This window comes from Peromyscus eremicus, chromosome 1, assembly GCF_949786415.1.
Source record: "Peromyscus eremicus chromosome 1, PerEre_H2_v1, whole genome shotgun sequence".
Classification (NCBI taxonomy): domain Eukaryota; kingdom Metazoa; phylum Chordata; class Mammalia; order Rodentia; family Cricetidae; genus Peromyscus; species Peromyscus eremicus.
This window is the reverse complement of record NC_081416.1, coordinates 101,156,305-101,173,742: the sequence shown is the minus strand read 5'-3', so window position 1 is coordinate 101,173,742 and position 17,438 is coordinate 101,156,305. Positions and strand designations below refer to the sequence as shown.

The following is a 17,438-nucleotide window of genomic DNA, read 5'->3' as shown; positions in this document are numbered from 1 at the left end:
CACCCATGTTGAAGCATGTATGGTACTGTACTTCTTTTCAGAATCATGTTATTTGGTTTTGTGGGTACTACATCTGTGTAGCTGTCCATCAGCTGATGGATATATAGTTTCTGTCTGCCTCCGGGCTATCATGAAAAATGCTACTATGAACATTTGTGCATGAAGTTTTAAGTGAATGTAGGCTCACTACTCTTGCTATATATGTGCCTTGTAGCAACTTCCTTCCAGCTGAAACAGTCCAGCCTGGAAGGAGGCTCCTTAAGACTCAGGAAGAAGACAACTCAGAAGGCTCAGGAAGGCCCTAAAACTTTGTAGACTCACAAGGCCTCTTCTTTCCCTGAGTTTACAGTAGTAGGAAACACTACTGGGGAGGAAGCTAATGAATCTGTCCAGCTACCTGCACATTGCACAGAGATTTAGGATTGAACCTAGGGCTTCACAAAGCTAGACAAACATTCTGCCATGGAACTGCACCCCCAGTCCTCTTTTTACTTTCTAAATTTGAAACAGGGTCTCACAAAGTTGACCAGCCTGGCCTTGAACTCCCAGTCCTCTGGCTTTAACCCCCTAAGTAACTGGGATGACAGGCCTGTGTCCCTAGACTGGACCCACAGTTAGTCTTGGGTGGAAAAGAGTTCTCACTCCACCCGAGTGGTGGCCCACCTCTGCTTGGTATCAGTGAAGATCGTAGGATGGAGATGACTTCCTGGCCCTCTCCAAGCACAGGGCTTTTTGTGTCTTCCACCCACAGCAGCCTCTTAGGACTACCAAGGACTTGTGTTCTGGGAGCTGCTTAAGCTCTTCCCCCGAGGCAGTGTGCTGCTGCCTGGGCCCTGAGAACAGGATGATCTGCTGTTGTTTCCCTCAGGGCTTCTAGCAGACTTTTGTTCTCAGAGCAAGGGGTGGACTTCTTGACTGTGCAAAACAGCATAATGTCCCTTGCATGTGCTCTTGGCAGTTAGAATCCTGGAGAAGCGCTTGCAAGTCCAAATTCTGGCTCCCCACCCCCCACGACACTAAAACTTGCCGAGTAAGTTGTTTTTAGATCGCTTCTGAGTTTGCACCTGGGCCGCCTTCTGTGGACTCACGCTGAAAGATGCCCTTGAAGGACACTTGGCGTTCACACGGGAAACCCCAGAGGATTTGTCCCATGAACTCCATCCAGGCAGAAGTCTAAACTTTGCAGAGAAAGATTAATGTCCCTTGAAATTCAAGGCTAGCCTGTACTACAGACTGAGTTCAAGCCAGCCTGGAGTGCTTAGTGAGATCCTGTCCCCAAACAAAAAGTAAAAAGACTAAGGCAGCATCCCAGTGGTAGGACACCTGTCTGGCCTGTACCGGGTTCTAGTTCCCATCCCTCAGCCTATAGCGAAAGAAAAGGAAACAGGGAAGGGGAACCGGAAGAGACAGGAAAGGGGAGGAAGGGAAGGGAAAAGGACAGTGCCCCAGCAGGACTCTCCGAACTACGGAGCTGTGAAACAGGGAGCTGAGTGCAAACACCTGCTGCCATGAGCTGAGGTACCCCTCAGCCTCCTGAGCTGTGTGGTGCGGCTCCACAGTGAGCACTCAGAATGGGCTCCAGAGTTAGGCTGCCTGGGAAATTGGGTGCCTGGTGTGAAGATAGCCTCACCGTGTCCTGTAGTGTGGTCTAGCCCAGGCAAGTTATTTCATCTGTCCAGAGTGTTACCTGACCTCCTAGAGATAGTGTGAAGATTAAATCTGACCATGTAAAACTCAAAAACAAAGCCTTGGCAAGTAATCATCCCTGCTCCATGCTTTGGTAGTCTTGATCAAGGTAGCAAAGGCATTCCCCCCTTGACAGACGGCCTGCAGCACTAACTACTAGAGACCCCGAGGACTTTGCTTTATTTGTTTTGGTGAGAGGATCTGGTAGGGCAAGGTAATGAAGTGACTCACTTGGGAAGAGGAAGGCAGGTCTGTTTGCTTTGTGACCTCTGGCCCAGTCCCTGGCTGCCTCTGGACCATACTGTCTTTCTGTATTGTGGAGGTGAACCAGCCAGCAATCTGGGGCTGCTTGAATCTGTCAAGGAACAGGAGGAGGGGCATAAAGGACAGCTTTGGAACAGTCACCCACAGAGACAACTTTAAAAGGTTTAAAAGACAGCTCCCACAAATTACCATCCACAGAATGTGGCAACCAGAGCCCCTGTGTCCACAGAGCCCCTCGATTGTCAGAGCCGCACCATACTCACGATCTAGTTTAGCTGGGACAAAGGTGTGTGAGGCATGTGAATATCATGTTGCTGATTCCTGTTTGTCAGGAAGGAGGGGAAGAAATTAATCCAAGATCACAAAACTCCCACATTATCTGAGCTTCCAAGGCATTGTTCTTCCCAGACATCCAGAGACCACGGTGCCAGTTCCCCAGATCTCCCTAGCAGCTGGGCCTTTCTTGGGTAAGAGCTAGCTCAGCAGAGAGGTGCAGGGATGGGGGCTCCATTATTCTGACACTAGCCAGAAAAACTTCAGAGAGAGGAGGAGATGGGATCCTATATTGCTATTTCCTGGTTCCATGAGCCTGAATTGGGGATGGGAGGCAGAGGATGTTTGTTGAATGAATAAATGAGCAAATTTATTTTTTGTATTTTTTAAGCTCATTGAATCTTAAATCTTCGTAGCTGGTGATAACTTGTGAGTCTCCCCTGCATTCTAGTTTTGGCACAGCATCAGGTACATAGGAGATGATCAACAAATATCTTTCTTTTTTTTGTTTTTTTTTTTTGTTTGTTTGTTTGGTTTCATTTTTTGTTTTGTTTTGTTTTTCCTAGACAGGATCTTACTATGTAGCCCTGGCTGTCCAGGAACTCACTATTTAGATCAGGCTGGCCTTGAACTCGGAGATCTGCTGGGATTAACCTCACCTGGTTTCAATAAATATTTATAAAAAGGCCGGGCAGTGGTGGCACATGCTTTTAATCCCAGCACTGGGGAGACAGAGGCAGGTGGATTTCTGTGAGTTCGAGGCCAGCCTGGGCTACAGAGTGAGTTCCAGGAAAGGCTCCAAAGCTATACAGAAAAACCCTGTCTCAAAAAACATATATCACTCTCTCACACACACAAGCAAAAACAAAAAAACGAACAAACCAATTAGCCAGGCTTAGTGTGCACACCTTTAATCCCAGCACTCAGGAGGCAGAGACAAGCAGATGGATCTCTGAGTTCAAGACCAGCCTGGTCTACATAGTGAGTTACTGGACAGCCGGAGCTACATAGTGAGATCCTGTCTCAAAAACCAAAACCAAAACAAACAACAACAAAAGTATCACACTACCAAACTCAATCCTCTCGTGGATGAGGAAAACAGAAACCAGGGCAGAGTGGGTTCCGTGGTTAAGAGAACCAGCTACTCTTCCAGAGGACCTGAGTTTGAGTCCCACCCACACGGCAGCTCACAACTGTCTTCAATTCCAGTTCCAGGGGATTCGATGCCTTCTTCAGACCTCCGTGGACACCAGTCAAGCACATGGTACATGTATATACGCACAAGCAAAAGACTCAAACACATTAAATGAAATATCGAAAACAAAAAAGAAACAAGGATGATGGAGAGAACGGAAAACTTTTGCTCAGTGTGACAGAAAGCTGGTGTTGGGGCTTTGCAAGAGGGCAGACATTCTGGAGGTGGAAGGCGGTGATGGGTCGATGTACTTGGACAATGATAAGGTTTATGTAATCCGTCTTTTGCCATAATTAAAGATTGAAACGTGAGATGGTTCAGTGGGTGAAGGAGCTTGCCTCTGAGTTAAACCTCAGAACTCACTGCTGGAAGGGGACAGCTGGTATGTTCTGATCTCCACATGCATACTTTGGCATGCAGCCCCACCCCAGCCCCACCCCCACCCCCAGCACACATTATCAATAACTATACTAAAAGATTGAAAAGGAGAATCTCCTCAAAACAAACACAGTTCTAACTTGAAGAAACAAAATGAAATATGACCCTGTCTGGATGAGGGCTGTCAGGGAAATGGGGGAAAGGTGAAACCTGCATGACTTCTGTTCACCTCAGCAAACAGAAGAAAACAGGAATGGGCTATGCCAATCAGCGGACCCTGCAGACACCGAGACCTGCCCATCCCAATCCGAGGGAGCTCACCTGCCCTGTGCACCCAACTGGAAAGGCATTAGAGGCCAGGCAGACGGACCAGGGAGGGAAAACCCTTTAAGACTGTTTCCACTAGTGTGTCCTTCATGCAGTGTCCTTTGACCGTCACAAAGCCTGGGAGCTATGTCAAGTCAGTGAGGCCACAGGACAGAGTCAGTTATACAACCTCGGTATATAACAAGAGCAAAAATAGCCAGCAGATCTCAAAGCTCACGGTGTGCCAGGGGCCTGCCAAGTGCTCTGTGTGCTGTATCCCTTTTAATCCTCACCAGAGCCTGTGAGGTCACTCCTGTGACGGTCTTCATTGACAGATGAGGAAACTAAGTCACGGGGTAGGTAAGTAGCTGGTTCAGTTATTCAAAGAGCCATGGGCATGGGCTGTGGAAGTGAGGCTTGAGTCTCTTGTTTTGAGACAGGGGCACATGTAGCCCCTGGTGACCTTGATCTTCTGACCTTCCTGCTCTGTCGCCTAAGCTCTGGGAGTAAATGCATGAACCACCATGCTAGGGTGTGGGTGCTGGAGATCAAACCTAAGGCACCAGGCAGGACAGCCACGCACTCTGCCACACTCCCAGCCAGAGGCTTGAGTCTCACACTCTGAAATGCCGTAGGTACCTTGCCGTGTTTCCCTCCCAGCGTTCTACACACAAGGGTCTGGCATGTCGCAGGGAATCGGCTGACCCCTTAAAGCCACTCAGCCAGTAGGAGAGTGAAAGGTGGAATTCAAGCCTCTAGTTTCTGAATTATCATGCCAGGCCCACCTGAGAGTGAGGAGTTCAAGACGTCACCACCCAGAGTCCGTCCGCTGTACTGGTAGCCATCTTGACAACGGTGTGGCAGAGAAGCCTGCAGAGGAATTCTCACCTTATCTACCCACATCCTCTCCTCTGTTGTTTGGTTAGTTGGTTGGTTTGGTTTTCTTTTTCCAAGACAGAGTTTCTTTCCCTTCCTTCCTTCCTTCCTTCCTTCCTTCCTTCCTTCCTTCCTTCCTTCCTTTCTTGGTATTTTAAGACAGAACCATGGCTGACTTCGAACTCCGAGATCCACTTGCTTCTGCCTCACAAGTGCTGGGACTATAGGCATGAGCCAACATGCCCAGCTTGTTTTTTGAGACGAGGTTTCTCTGTGCTGACCTAAATGTCCTGGAACTTGCTTGGTAGACCCAGGCAGGCCTCGAACTCAGAGTTCTGCCTGCCTCTGCCTTCTGAGTGTCTGGATAAAAGGCATGAGCCACCGTGCCTGGCTAAGGGGACCACCCGGGGACTGGAGGACCCTAGCTGGATCAAAACCTTCCAAGCCCAGGGTTTTGGGGGATCATGACCAAGATGGCTTCAGCCCTGCAGAGGAGATGCAAGTGAGCGTGTAGCACCTAGCTGGTGAGCAAGGGTCTCTAAAACCTCATACCCCTTCTTGTGCCTCAGTGCCCTCTTCGTACAGCAGATTGTTGTGAAAGGACCAAGCAGATGCCATAACAGGCTGCTCAGTCTTCTCTCAGAGATCAGGCCTCAGTTTCAGTTTCCTGAGCCTTGCAGTAGCTCCCTTTCTGCACATACTCTGACTGCTCAAGGTTCAGCCAGTTGTTTACTGTCTGGGACCCCCCACCAACTTAGAGCTATGTTCATGGGTCAATGTGAACATGCAAGGCCAGCCAGCCTCCATGGCAGCTCAAGGACAGAGCCTGGGATTCGTCCAGGCCTGCCCCAAAATGATAACTGTAACCCCAACCAGTAAATTCAAAGGTTACACACCCTCACCCAATCATATGATGCAAAAGCTTGTACCACCCTGCTTGCGGTTTTTCCCTTTAAAAACCCCTCACCCTGAGAGCTCAGGGCCGTCCTCCTCCACCTGCTAGTCAGTGTTGGACACGAACCAAGCCTGGGCTTGCTTTGCTATCAATAAACCCCTTTGTGCTTGCATCGGATTTCGCCTCTGTGGTGGTCATGTTCAGGGGTCTCGAGACACGGGCATTACAGTCGGAATCTGGGTAAGATCTATGCCTGTTGTTCCTGGCTTGTCCAGAAGCAGACCCCTCAGGTGAAGAGTCCCTGTGAGGCTGGATAACTGAGGAGATGCCCTGGCTAGGCATGGTGGTTATATGGCTATACTCCCAGCATCGGAAGGCTGAGGTAAGAGGGTTACCAGTTTCAGCCAACCTGAGCTACATAGCAAGACCCCGTGACAAACAAGACAGAAAACAGTGAAAAAGGAAGCCCCTGAGAAGAGCCCAGAATGGAGCTGGGAACCAGGGCAGGGCAGGACAGACACTGAGCAGACAACCAAGCTAGGCTCGGGGCCTCAGCCCAACCCCAAAGGGGGCCCTGGAATGTGGCTTGTGCCCTAGTGTTTGTTCCAGCTTAAGTGAGACAGCGGCCTTTTCCCTCTTGGCTGAAGGTCACCAGGCCTTTGCCATATCCAGCATATCAGAAGTGTCTTCTGGGGCCCCAGTGAGCAAGAGATGAGCAGGTTCAGAAGCACAGAACTGAATCTTTAGCGATGATAAAAGAAGTCTGAAAGTTGGGGATGCAAATTCCAGTGGCAGACCATCTGCCTAGCGTGCTTGGGACCCCGGGCTTGATCTCCAGCATCACCAAATTTCAAAAAGGGCTTGAGGGAGTCTGCTGGAGCATGCCACTGTCCCCTGCACCACCCTGAGAAGTCACCCTTATCACTTCAGGGTTCTAGTCTCTACTAACAGCACTGGACTGATGGAGAAATGGGTGAGAGCCCCTAGAAACTGGGATCCCCAAGCATGGTGATGAGTAGGAATGCTGGGGAGGGGTACAGGGCCATTGGAGCCCCCAAAGAACCAGTTGTAACAGTTTAGAGGAACTAAGGGGAACCCCACTGTTACATATGCATAGCCATGTACACTCTTGCTCCTAGGGTACAGGAACACACTCAAGTGTGCACACTAGTGTACACAGACATACATCCAAGATACCTGCTTAGTCGTGTGCATGCTTTCACACAGCCCATGTGCACACAGCTACTCTTGCAGAAACATTCACAGACCCAAGCACATGTTTGCACCCATGTACTCTAAGGCTCACAGCTCACATCAGAAGCCTGGCCATCCAAGGTCCTTTTCATTCCTGACGTTCAAAGCTGGGGGTGGGGGATGACATGGGACAGGTGGTAGCAGGCAGTGTCCAGACTGGAGTTAGTTGCACAAGGTCACAGAGGATTGACCTTTGACTCTGATGACCCAGATCACGCCAGACCCAGGGCCCAGGCTCGTGTTTGTCTGGGGTTGCCTGTGAGGATTGATCAAGTTGTTTGGGAGCTCAGCTGCTGACACTATGCTACACAAGGTTCCACTCCCACCTTTGACCCAAGCTTGAGAGCCAGCAAGGGACATTGTACCCCTGTTGTACAGATGAAGAACAGCAGCCCAGATAAGGAAATGAATTGGGCTTCATGATACCCAGTCCCAGCCCTTGCCTGCCCCTTACTCAAGTAGCAAGGGAGAGCAGGAGCCTTGTCATTGATGAGCATGTCCATCAGTGTAGAATTGGATCAACTCTGGCACTGAGGGCCTCCCAGTCTAGTAGAGGCCACAGGCATTTAATGAGTATGGTCAATGGGAATGGCAGGAAGCAGAGGCTGTGGAAGGTCAGCAGAGGTGCCTAACAAGCGAAGTAGAGCTGGGGAAGCTTTTCCAGAGGTGGGTAATGAGCTGGAAGACCAAGAAGACTTGGCATTGGGTAGAAAATGTACCTTAGGCAGAGGGGGAAACCTGTGCAAGGTGCTGGGGAAGCAAGAGACCCTGAAGAAGACATCCGTCCTGGCTGAAGGGGAGAGAGCGACTGTCAGAGAAAACAGTAAGCAGCGAGGAGTGTGGACAGCCAAGGGAACCCAGAGAGCATGTGCAGGACTCAGGGAAGTCTGCTGCAGAGGACTGGTGAGGTGAAATACCCCAAGAAAGCTGCTGCTGGCTGTGTCGTGGAAGGAAGACATGGACGGCTTAGGTTAAGTTGTTTAAAAGGGAGGACAGGGGCTGCTGGACAACCTGACTGCCACATGGCCTTTGACACCAGGGCAAAAGGTGACAGTGGGGGTGTTCTAGCAAGCAGAAGAAAGGAATTCATTCCCACCAAAATGTGACTAAATTCTAAGTAAATAACCAAGTATAATTTTTTTATTAGAAATCTAAAAATAAGAGCGGGGTTCTCTAGTTTTGTTTTTGCATGTGTGTGTGTGTATGAGAGAGAGAGGATGTGTGTACACACATGTGTACACACAGGCATGTTAGTGGATCTCAAAGGACATCTTTCGGGAGTTCTCCCTCTCCACTGTGGGTTCAGAGGATCAAATTCAGGTCATCAGGCTTGCACTGCAAACACTTCTCCCTGCTAAGCCATCTCACGGGCCCTGGAGTTCTCTGTTAAAGAATGACATTTCTCTTAACATGGGCTCAAAGTCCTGTTTCCTGTCATCAGACTGGCTGCAAGCCCTCTTTGATAACCCCTTTTAGCTCACAGTCATTCCATAGCAGGTTGTCACTAGTTAACCCTGGCCTAGACTAGTGGGAGCTTGGGGACATAGTGTGAAGCAAGGAGACTCTCCCCTCTGCTCATCACCCTGGAGGCCATCTTACCTACACCACTATCATTTCTACCATTACTAAGCATTACTCAGTTCCTGGGTGGTACTGAGATCGGCTAGTGAAAGATACTGGACAGATGAACATCTTGTAATTGTGAGCTCTCAGGCAAGATTAACTCCCATTCGCTTCTTGAATTGCTTTATATGCCATTATGTAGACAATATGTCCTTGAGATCACAGTGAAAGCTGTGGACAGAGCTAAGATTTGAACTTGGGACTCAGAATCCCATTCCCAGTTCTTTGATCAACCATTATGTCCTAACATGGATGCCTCTTTTGTGTGGGATGGAGTACGTTGAGGGGAGTGCCAGGTCTCATATGCCCAAGACAGGGGAGTCTCGAGCTCCTATTTTCCTCTTTAACCAGCCCAGTGACTGATCAACTTGTCTAATCTGTGTAACTTCCTGGAAAGGAGTCTAAGGCTCATACAGATAGAATGAATAATTTGCTTGGCATTTTCATAAGCTGAAATATGATACTCCAAGATGTCGATCCTAGGCCCTGGAACTTGTGAATAAGTATACAGAAAGACATCCCACAGCAGATTACCCTGAATTACCAGGATGAGCTCCCAATGCTATCACTATTGTGTTCTTGTTTTGTTTTGTTTTTCGAGACAGGGTTTCGCTGTGTAGTTTTTGTTGCTTGTCCTGGATCACACTCTGTAGACCAGGCTGGTCTCGAACTCACAGAGATCCACCTGGCTCTGCCTCCCAAGTGCTGGGACTAAAGACGTGCACCACCGCTGCCGGCTTTGCTTGTGTTCTTACAGAAGAAGACTTTTCTAGCTGGGTGATGGTGGCACACACCTTTAATCCCAGCACTTAGGAGGCAGAGGCAGGCAGATCTCTGAGTTCAAGGCTTACAAGGTCTACAGAGTGAATTCTAAGACAGTAGAGAAACTGTCTAAAAAAAAAAAGAAAAGAAAAAAGGACAAAGAAACAAGAAGAAGAATTGTTATAGAAACAGAAGGCAAGAGGTGACAGGTGAACAGAGGCAGAGAGAGTTGAAGACATTACTGCTTTGGAAGATGTAGAAAGGCCATAAGCCAAGGAATATAGCTTTAGAAGATGATGAAGGAAAACAATCAGTCCTCTAAGGCCTCTGAGGGAAGGTGGCCCTCCTGACAACTTATACAAGTGACACTACTGCCACCAACTTCAGACCATAGACCCTTGCAAATGCTGGACAGGTGCTCTACTACTGAACTGCCCCACAGCTAATCTATGGTGGGGTTTTGTTATATTCCATTTGCTCATTTTTGTATATATGCACATGCTGTGGCACACCTGTGGAGCTCAGAGGACAGCCCTGGAGTTAGTTTCCCCCTCCATCATTCAATTCCCAGGATCAAACTCAGGCCATCAAACTTGTAGGCAAGCGCTTTTACCCTCTGAGCCACCTCATTAGCCCTAGTGTCTGGGCTCCCTCCACCCCCACCCCAGACCCGGCTTCTTTGTGTACCCCTGGCTGTCCTGGAACTCTAGACCAGGCTAGCCTTCAACTCACAGAGATCCACCTGCCTCTGCCTCCTGAGTGCTGGGATTAGAGGAGTTTGCTACCACGGCCCCACTAGCATCTGGTATTTTAAGTGACCAAGCTTGTGGTCCTTTGCTGCAACAGCCCCAGAAAACAAATTCAGCATCCCACAGCAACTTTTTAGAATGTAAGTGAACTAATAATTTTAGATTTACAGAAAAGTAGTAAATACTGAACAGAAGGTTCCTACATACCTCCACCCCATTTAACATTTTACATTATATTTTAGTCACATCAACAGGGCCAGGACTGGTCCGTTGTTATTATTATTTACTAAACTCCAATGTTAGTGACTGATTTTTCTAATGATGTCTATCTTTTCTGAGACCTCCTGCGGGATGTCCCATCTTCCTAGTCTTCTTTCCTGTGTGACAATGCTCAGACCCTCACACTCTCTGGTGACCTTTAGTTTTGAAAAATACAAGTAAAATATTTTGTGGGATATTTCTGAATTTGCATTTGTCTAATTTTTTTCTCAAGATTACACAGGGATTATGAGGCTTAGGAAGAAGATCGAGAACATAAAGTGCCACTGTCATCCCGACATATCAAGGGAACATACTATCAACGTGGCTTATCACTGGTCACATTAGCCTCAGTCACCTGCTCTAGCTAGTGCATGTCAGAATTTCCCCTATGAAGTAACTTCCTGTGCCTCCCCCCGCCGCACCCAACTCTTTGAACACCTTACTTTTGGAAGCAGGTTGTTATGTAACCCCAGTTCAACTGGGAGAGTTAAACTCCATTTCCTAAAGGGAGGTGCAGCCCCGCAGTACTTGGGGTCTTTCTGAAAGGGAGACTTACCTTGTCTCCCTTGATTATTTATTATTTGTTTATCAGCATGTGCTCAAGGATGTCTGGGTTATATTTTAGGTTGGCATCTCAATGCTATGGTATTATTTTCTTCTTCAAATTGTCTCTGCCATGGTCACTAAAATCTTTCCATTTGGCCCCTGTGTAAGATGACGATCACTGTGTGTGTGGGGGGGGGGTATTACCATTGCTATTTGTTTGTATGTTTATTTTTTTCTTGTTTGGCTGTTTTTGAGCTGGTCTTGATTTTCCGGCACTCCAAGATGCCCCAGCCCTAGAATCTGCCACTTCTTCAAGTATCTCAAGAATCTCCTTCCTTTTAGTCAGTTAATTTATTCATGTATTGATGTGCATGTATGTGTGTGAGAACCCATACACAACAATACACATATGGACAGTAGAGGAGAGCTTGTGGGAGTGGGTTTTCTCCTTCCACCATGCGGGGCTTCAGGCTTGATGAGTGCCTTTATCCACTGTGCCATCACACTGGCCCCAGGAATGCCCCTCTTTAGGAACTAAAACCCAGGCTCAGGGCATGCTAGCTGCAAGTGGGTGCTGTTGCTTCTAGGCTCTCTTGGAAGCCAGAGCTAGGCAGCCCACGTGTGTACTAGTCCGTGTATACACCAGTATTTTATTGCTTTCTGTATCATCCATCTGAAGCTGTGAGAAGATACTTTGAGTTCACATTGACTTGTCCCCTTACTACACGGAACATTCTAGTCTTCCTTCTCCGGCATTGAGAAAACTGGCTCCCAACGTCCACTTAGGTGTTTGTTCCCACCTAGAAGCCCAGCAGTTTCATATAATGGGAATTCGCACCCCTGGAGTTCTGAGCATCCCCAGACACAGTGGAGGCTTGTGTCCATCCCATTCTGATGTTAGTCCTGCAACTTCTACTCCGTGTCCTAGGTTCTAGAGTTACTTAAGTCTGTCCCTTATTTTCCAACTCTGTTTGGTGGCATTTTAACATGCTTTTCAGAAACAACTCTATTATCACAGTCTATATTCCTTCTTGGGATCCCCAAATTTAAAGCCTTTTTCTGTTTGTTTGTTTTTGAGACAGTGCCTCTTGTCCCAGGCTGGCCTTGAACTCACTATAGCTGAAGATGACCTTGAACGTCTGATCCTCCTGCCTCTACTTCCCAACTGCTGGGATTATAGACTTGAGCCACCAGCCTGACTCTACAGTTGTTCTAGGTAGTTTTCAATTGCTGTGATAAACACTATGACCAAAAGCAACTTGGGGAGGAAAGGGTTTATTTGGCTCACTTGTTCCACTCACCATTAATCACTGAGGGACGTCAGGGTAGGGATGTAAGCAGGAACAGAGTCAGGAACCATGGAGGAATGCTGATTATGGACCTGCTTTCCATGGCTTACTCAGACTGATTTCCTTTACAACCCAGGACCACTTGCTCAGGGATGGCGCCGCCCATAGTGGGCTAGTCCCTCCATATCAATCATTAATTAAGAAATCGCCCCACAGACTTGCCCACAGGACAACCTGATGGAGGCAGCTCTTCAGTTGAGGTTCCCTCTTCCTCGATGACTCTATTTTGTGTCAGGCTGACAAAAACTAGCACAATAATGTAAATGTTTACACTTTTATTTATCTGTTTGTTTTGTGTGTATATGTGTGCATGCGTTCATGTCTGTGCATGTGTTTGCATGTCCCACGCACGTGGAAGCCATTTATGTCAGGTTAGCTTCCTCCATCCCTCTCCACCTTAGCTTTTGAGACAGGGCATCTCAGTGAACCTGGGGTTCAACATGACTGACCAGAGAGCCCCACGGATGTGCCTGTCTCTACCTGCCCCTACAGTGCTGGGGTTCCAGGTGGCTGTTACCCCAGCTTTTATATGGGTGTTAGGGATCCAAACTCTAGTCCTTGCACTTTCCTGGCTGATCCAAATCCTATTCCTTTTTTCAACTCAAAAATTAAAGCCAGAATCGGGGAGTAGTGATGCACACCTATAATCCCAGTAGAGCCAGGAGGATCCCTAGCCAGCCATGGAGGCATGGGCCTGTGATTTTAGTACTCAGGAGGCTAGAGCAGGATCGAAAGTTTGAGGCCAGATGCCCTCTGGTCCATCACGAGGACTTGATAAAAGTTTGCTGAACACAGACCTACCCCTCAGACATTCTCTTCTCAAGGTCTTACCCTTGTGCTCTGATCACATCATTGACCAGTGTCCCCACTGTGTCCCTCCCATCTGCCTTTGCTCACTTAGCAAAGTGACACCCCTCCTACCTCCTTGTCTTATTCCTAAGAAAGCTGAACCCCTGTGGGAGGTTGAGCCTTGACCCCATGCCACGTGGCCACAGGCTCTACCGTGTTGACTGACCCCTGCCCTGTTTGTCACCTCTGCTCAAGACATCATAAAGCAGTATCAGACAGGCTGGGCCTCAGCAAGCTCTTTGTCCTCTTGGGTGATGATGTCTGAGAACTTCTCCCAGGCCAAAGGGCAGCCTGATTCCGGAGGAGACTCCAGCTGTCCCCATCGTTTGAGGACTTCTGACCTTCTCTATCACACTGACACATCTTGTATTTGCATGTGTGTTGAGGTGGAGGAAACTACCTTCCCCACAGAGTGGGGCACCCCAAGGGAGGCCCTGAGAGGGCCAGGAGGTGTGGGAACATGAAAATTAGTACTTGAGCCCATTATGTGTGTAGAGTTAGGGAATCCAACTGCTGTAAGCAATATCCTCAGTCTCAGAGCCTTGGTCCATGAAAAGCACCCTTTAAACTGAACACACAAAGCCTTCCTCTGAGTTCAGGGCTCCACACCTTTCTTGGCTTGTGCCGTTGGTATCTGTAACATGGGGATTCTAAGGTCATGCGAAAGAGGGCGAGTCCTCTTCCCCAAGTCTTTCTCTTCTGTTTCCATCTTGGCAGCTTCACATCTAAAGGCCACCCTGTTCTTCTGCCAGCCAGACGGGAGTGGGGTGGTGGTGGTGGGGGTGGTCATGGTTATCACTCCTGTTTCCAACCTTTGCTCCGCCCCGCCCATCTTCATGCTTTCTCCTTGGCTAGCGGGGTGTCTGTCCTTCAGTGTTTTCTGGGCAGGTTGCCTCATGCTACAGCACAGGGGTCAGAAAAGCCCAGCTAAGTATCTGAAGGCTCATCTCATTACAGTGGCAGCTACCGCCACCTTCTTGTCCTCCCACCCTAGAGGGAGTGTGAACCGAACAGAGTGACTAACACCTAACCAACAGACTGAGGCAGAATAGACTCATGTGACTCAGAAGTCATAATAATCAGGTGACCTGTCTCTCCCCAGTCAATTGCTCTAGAAGAGGCCCCATCACTGGGGGCCCATGGAAGGCCCAGACCCACTTGGTAAGGAACAGAGGCTCTCGCTTATCAGTCATGTGAGTGAGTGTGGAGGTGACCTCTCCAGCCCCTGTGCAAGCTTGAAAGGCTCAGCCTAGCCAGCAGCCTAACTGCCACTCTGGAAGCCCCTGAGCCACAGCCACCAGCCAAGTCACTCCCAAGGGCCCACCCTCAGGAACTTGGAGTCAGTAGAGTGTCCCTTAAAGCAGATAACTTCTTTTTTCTATTCTTTTTTTTTTCCCTTTCTTTGAGGCAAGGTTTCTCTTTGTAGCCCTGGCTGCCCTGGAACTCACTCTGTAGACCAGGCTGGCCTGGAACTCACAGAAATCTGACTGACTCTGCCTCCCGAGTGCTGGGATTAGAGGCATGCGCTGCCGCCACCACCACCACCGGGCAAGCAGATAACTTTTAAAATAATTTATTATGTACAGCAATAGCTAACCATCTTGACCAAGTATAAAAGTCCAGAATGCAGTGTAGGCCAATTTGCCAGCTTCATTTAGAGGATTGCTGAAGTACTCTAGATCGTGTGTGTGTGTGTGTGTGTGTGTGTGTGTGTGTGTGTGTGTGTGTGTCTGTCTGTCTGTCAGTCTGTCGGTCTGTCTGCCTGTCTCTGTGTGTAGACATTAAGCATAGGTCACCAAACCCCTGAGGATGGAAAAGTCCCCTCATGCCATCATGTATTGGTGAACCTGTCCCTTTTCTCCTTCAGAACTCAAGGTCCATCCCGACTCAGGGAAGAAGGCAGAGAAGAGTAGACCGAGGTATGACACAAGGGGTGACTGGGGCTAAGTGACACTGACTGGGTCATAGAGAAGAGTATTATGAAGAGACAGAAGGTGCCGAAGATGGAGCAAGCCCTGGAGTGTGCCTGAGGAGCAGTGCAGGGCGCACAGGTTGAGGTGAGGCTAGCCAGGCCTAGGGGCAGATGAAATAGGGCCTTGAAGGCCAGATGGAAGAGAGACATAGTTGTTATCCCGAGTACTGAAGAGGACCTTGGAAACTTGGGTTTTATTTGAGAGAGTGGACTCATGTCCTGTGAGTGGTACCTAGTGTCCACCTTGTGCTAAGAGCTGTGGAAGAAGAAGGGCAGCCAGTGGATGCAGGGCAGCCCCAGGAAGCCAGAGGATGCAGGGCAGCCCCCAGGAAGCCAGAGGATGCAGGGCAGCCCCAGGAAGCCAGAGGGCGCACTTCTCGCCCACGGGCACTGGGGAAGCTCCCTGGGTTAGATGAGTCATGCTGAAGGATCAGGAAGCATTATCAGGCAACAGGAAGGTGATGGAAGGGAAGCATTCTAGTCTGAGAAACAGCACGGACAAGATCACAGAGGTGACAGTGAGTGTGGTCACAATGTCCCTATGACAGAAGCTTAGGGCTAAGGACTAAGATAAACAGAGCTTGCTGATGAACAACAAGCTAACACCGGGCTTCAAGGTAGACATCTGTCTTCCACTGATCCTTCCAAGCCTTGCTCCCAGGCCTGCAGCTCACATGCCTGGATGCAGCCGCAGGCCCAGCTTCCTCTGGACTTGGGCACTCCGCAGGCAGTTGAAGGAAGCGAGGAAGTATGGAGGGAGAGACATTTCCTGCTCTTGTCTGACAAGTCTCTCAAAGCTGCCTATGTCCTTGACTAGCTTGGCTTGGGGACTCTATGCCTCCATTGGTTCTTCCAGGCCTCCTGGGCGGTGACAGCATCTGGTGACAGCTGTTGCTTACAGCACCACTCACCGTGGTTTCCAGCACCTGTGGGTACCTCAAGACATTGTATCTTTAGCACAACCTCCTCAGATTGTCCTCTGGTTCCCTCTGAAACCGAGACTAGCATGAACCCTAGCCTCGCACAATGGAAGGCCACGCAAGGATCTTGAGTAGGGAGAGTGGCGTCAGAGGGAGAAGGAGATGGGGACAGGCGAGAGACACCAGGTTGACTGGGCCCCTTGGGACGCAATGGCTTTATTATGGCAGAAAGAGAGAGATGTGGAGGGTGGGGTAGGGAGGGGGCATTCTGCCATAGGCTTTTACTTTTAAATTTTTGTAGACAGTGTGCAAAGATGGCCACGAGCACTCTCCAGCACCTTTTGTGATGTGATGGCCCTCCTCTTCACACTCGGCGGCGTCTATTTCTGATTCCTGACCTTGTGACCGTTTCGATGCACGGTGTGTGATGGAATGAACACCGCATGCTGTGTAGTCCGGGACCGTCATTCCATCGGAATCCAGTCACCACAGGTGCTAAAAAGGCCGTCAGGATAAAGCCAGGCCCTGTGCCCCGCTGTCACAACGTGTACAGTCACCCCAGCCTCACATGACCACGTGTCCCACTGCGGCTGCACCAGAGCTGAAGCAACTCGGAACTGGGAGAAATCAAGGCTCTCGCTGCTTTCAGCTAGTTGGCGGCTCTAACTTGGAGGCAGGTAACTGCTATGGACCCCTAATGGACACCTCCTTTGCTGTCTTGCCCTTTCTTTAAGACCCTGACCACGGCTACTTCCTCAAATTATCTTGGACCTGAAGACAGCACTCCTTTCTCTGACTCCTCTGCCCTTTCCTCCTGGTAGGATTATTTCATTTTATTTTGAGGCAGGATCTCTCTACATAGCCCTGGATATTCTGGAACTCACTATGTAGACCAGGCCAGCCTCGAACTCACTCACAGAAATCTCCCTTTCTCTGCTCCCCAAGTGCTGGGATTAAAGGTGTGCACCACCACACACCTTGTTTGAGTCTTGTCCCACACCATCTCTTCTCAATCCCAGGTGCCTGTACAAGGTGCTGAACACGCATGTTATGGAACTACTAATTTCTATGTACTGTGCAGCACTCCATGGAGGGCATGGTGTGACCCCAAGCTTGGGAACTGCTCACACTAGAGTGTTATTGCCATCCTTGTGTCAGATGCTAAAACTGAGGTTTAGAGGTAACTGATTTGCTGAGGAGATAGGTGGGGCTGGGGCTGGGATCCCAATGCACACTTCTCCAGGGGTTATAGAAACTGTACCTACATGGAAGGGCTCTGC

The 17,438-nt window shown here is 49.1% G+C and overlaps 1 long non-coding RNA gene across 2 annotated transcripts in view; it reads left to right on the top strand.

The window, feature by feature from the left end:
• LOC131917127 (uncharacterized) overlaps positions 1-17,438 on the top strand; it is a 35,656-nt gene that overhangs the window by 15,917 nt on the left and 2,301 nt on the right. For both annotated transcript variants that reach the window (XR_009380627.1, XR_009380626.1), the window contains exons 2-3: positions 15,134-15,185; positions 16,460-16,835. This is a non-coding gene — a long non-coding RNA (uncharacterized LOC131917127). The remainder of the gene's footprint in view (positions 1-15,133; positions 15,186-16,459; positions 16,836-17,438) is intronic.